The 3643-nt window shown below is 36.1% G+C and overlaps 1 non-coding gene across 1 annotated transcript; it reads left to right on the top strand.

The window, feature by feature from the left end:
* The first annotated feature begins 3289 nt into the window (after positions 1–3289).
* Positions 3290–3396, top strand: LOC121231134 (small nucleolar RNA R71). Its single transcript, XR_005929202.1, has one exon. It is a non-coding gene; the product is annotated as a small nucleolar RNA R71 (small nucleolar RNA).
* Positions 3397–3643: the final 247 nt, after the last annotated feature.

Here is a 3643-nt window from a genome sequence, read left to right as displayed (position 1 = left end):
TGTGGTTCCGATACCACTGTTCTGATTTAGCTAAAACCAGGCTGTTACAAAGTATCCACCTAATCAACTTGGTCTTAACATCTTTCTTGCTCATTTGATACTTAATAGCATAATGATTTGAGTAGACTATGACCTTCATACCAACTAGATAAGAACAAAATTTATCGAATGCAAACACCACAACCAATAATTCCTTTTTTGTGGTCGTGTAATTCAGTTGTGCTTCCGATAAAATTCTACTAGCATAATATATTGCACATAGTATTTTGTCTTGGCTCCCACAACATAATCACCGGTGTAAAACATGAGTTCAAAAGGCAGTGCCCATTCCGGAGCTACTACAATTGGTGCTACTGTAAGTTTTTTCTTTAACTCTTCAAAGGCTACCAAACAATGTTCACCAAAATTGAAATGCCTATTTTCTCCAACAAAGTGCACAAGGATTTAGGTATCCTAAAAAAATCCTTTATGAACTTTGTACGAAATCCTACATGACCTAGAAAACTTCTAATACCCTTGACACTGGTGGGAGGTGGTAATTTTTCTATCACATCAATTTTTGCTCTGTCCACTACAATTCCTCTATGTGATATCCTGTGCCCTAGGACTATTCCTTCATGAACCATGAAGTGGAATTTTTTCCAAATCAAAACAAGAATTGTTTCTTTACAGTGGCACAAAACCAATTCCAGATTTTCCAAACAATCCAAAAAATCATTCCTAAACATAGAAAAGTCGTCCATGAAGACTCAAAAAATTTTCTACCATGTCAGAGAATATAACCATCATACAACATTGAAAAGTTTTTGGGGAATTACATAACTCAAACGACATCCGTCTGAATGCAAAAGTACCTTACAGACATGTGAAAGTTGTCTTCTCTTGGTCATTGAAGCTATGACAATCTGATTACATCCTGAATAACAATCCAAAAAATAGTAGAAAGATTTCCTAACTAATTTATCCAACATTTGATCAATGAATGGTAAGGGAAAGTGGTCCTTCCAAGTTTCCTTGTTAAGCTTGTGGTAATCCATACATACTTTCCATCCCGTGAAAGTACGAGTTAGTAAGCTCATTGTTATCATTACTTACCACTATGAAACCTCCTTTCTTAGGTACACATTGTACATAACTCACCCATGAGCTATCTGAAATCTGGTAAATAATGGGAACATCAAGCAACTTAATAATCTCTTTGTTGACAACTTCTTTCATGCTCAGATTCAGTCTTCGCTACTGTTTAATGGAATTGCTAGGACAATCCTCCAACAAAATTTTATGCATGTAGAATGTAGGGCTAATTTCCATTATATCAGCTAAGGTCCATCCCAATGCCTTTTTACTGTTGTTGAGCAAGTAAGCATAGTTCAAATATTACGGCAAAGCTTTTAACTGCAGTGAAGGGAATTCCTCTATAGAAGGTTTAGGTGGATTGAAGGGTTGATTTGATAAATCCAAGGATTCAAACTTCTTCCTTAGTCTATCTATTATTTGCTTGGCTTCCATAAATTCACTGAATTTCCCAAAACTTACTGTATCACTCTACTCGAGTGGGTCTTCATCATTATTAAGATTGCTGTAGAAAAATATAGTGAAGTCCTTCACTGCTATTTTTATCAACCAAATGGCATGGCATTCATTATTAGCATCAACACATTTCAAAGCATTAAATACATTGAAGGTAACCTTCTGATCATTTACCTCATGGTCAGCTCACTTTTTTGCAGATTAATTAACTTCCTACTAGTAGCAAGAAATGGTCTTTTAAGAATAACTGGCACGTCTTGGTCAGCTACACATTTTAAAATAAGAAAATCCACAGGAAAGATAAATTTATCTACTCTTACCAGCACATCTTCAATTTTACCTTACGGATGCATGTAGGATCGATCAGCCAATTGCAACGAAATCGTAGAACGTCTTTCTTTTCCAATTCCTAGTTTCCTAAAAAAAGATATAGGCATTAGATATATTCTGGCTCCTAGATCACATAACACCTTACCAACACAATGATTTCCAATTGAACACGGCATAGTGAAACTCCCTAGGTCCTTTAGCTTTAGAGGTAATTTATTTGTCAACATTGTTGTGCACCCTTCAGTGAGAGTAGCAGTCTCAAATTCTCTCAATTTGTGCTTTTTTGACAATAGATCTTTAATAAATTTCACATACTTGGGCATTTGCTCCAAAGCTTTGACTAGTGGTATGTTGATGTGAACCTGCTTCAATACATCCAAAACTCTTTTGAACTAAATATTCTGTTTAGAATTGTGAAATTGCTGAGGAAAAGATAGAGGAGGTTGTCCTTTAGGTTGCTGATATTATTTTACCACGGCATTCTTGTTGACAACATGATCTGATTTTGCCACAGCATGTTGCTGCTTACAATTTTTAGGTTTAGTATATTTTTCAAATTACTCTGGGGTCTTTATATGGTTGTTATTTGAGTTATCCTCTCCTACCGTGGCATCTTGAGCAATGTCATCGAGCTGAGTTCCACTTTTAAGAGTGATGGTCTTAAACTATTCCTTTTCTTATGATCTCGAATTCTCAGTATCATTTGGCAATGCTCCTTGTGGTCTTGAATTCAAAGCATTTCCTATTTGGCCCACTTGATTCTCAAGAGCTCGGAGAGATGCAATCTGACTCTATATTACAACATCATTCTTGGTCACATATTCCTTCAAAAAGACTTCAATAAATGATGATGTTGAAGCTGATGCCTGACCTTGCTGGACATTTTGCCTTGGCATAGGGTGATTATAACCAGGTGTGCACTGTTGGCATTCTATTTTGCAGCATTGTTAAAATTCTCCAACCCTTGATTATTCTAACTAAAGTTTGGATGTTGCTTCCACCTTGGATTTTATGTGTTGGAATAAGGGTTATTATTCCAATTAGAATTACTTATGTAACACACGGATGTTGGGTTTGATAAGCATTCATCAAACACATGGTCTTCACTACAATAAACACACGAAAGCTCGATTGATTTCACTCCTGAATTGTAGTGGGATTCTTTATTTTTTTTATCATATTAGCCAAATAAGATACCTAGGCTGTTAACAAAGTGATTGCATTTAGCTTCATGGTACCAATAGCTCTCTTGTCCCTCCCAACTCTTGTAGTAGGATATTGATAATCATTGTTGGCAACCTTCTCCTGAATTTGGTATGCTTCATTATAAGATTTATCTAACAAAGTACCATTGGCAGAAGCATCAACTACGATCCTCGTATGTGCATTCAGCCCATTATAGAATATCTCTATCTGAGTCCAATGTGGAAATCCATGCATTGGACATTTTTGAATTAAGTTTTTAAATCGTTCCCAAGCTTCATACAGTGTTTAATCCTTAGATTGCTGATAATATGTGATGTCATTTCTATGCTTGACATTCATATTTGGGGGATTATACCGTAGCAAACATATCTGGAAATGATCATTCCATGATGCCACTGTTCGTGATGGCAAAGCATTCAGTCACGCTCTTGCACGATCTCTTAAAGAATATGGGAATAGCTTAAGCCGCAAAGCGTATTCAGGAACACCCTATTGTCTAAACGAGTCACAGACTTCTAAAAAAAGTCTGAAATGCAGCTCAAACAGTCCTGCTATTTGTAGCAACTGAAACATTACC

Source organism: Gossypium hirsutum, chromosome A06 (assembly GCF_007990345.1).
Source record: "Gossypium hirsutum isolate 1008001.06 chromosome A06, Gossypium_hirsutum_v2.1, whole genome shotgun sequence".
NCBI lineage: Eukaryota > Viridiplantae > Streptophyta > Magnoliopsida > Malvales > Malvaceae > Gossypium > Gossypium hirsutum.
The sequence above is the reverse complement of the archived record's forward strand: the minus strand, read 5'-3'. Positions and strand labels throughout refer to the sequence as shown.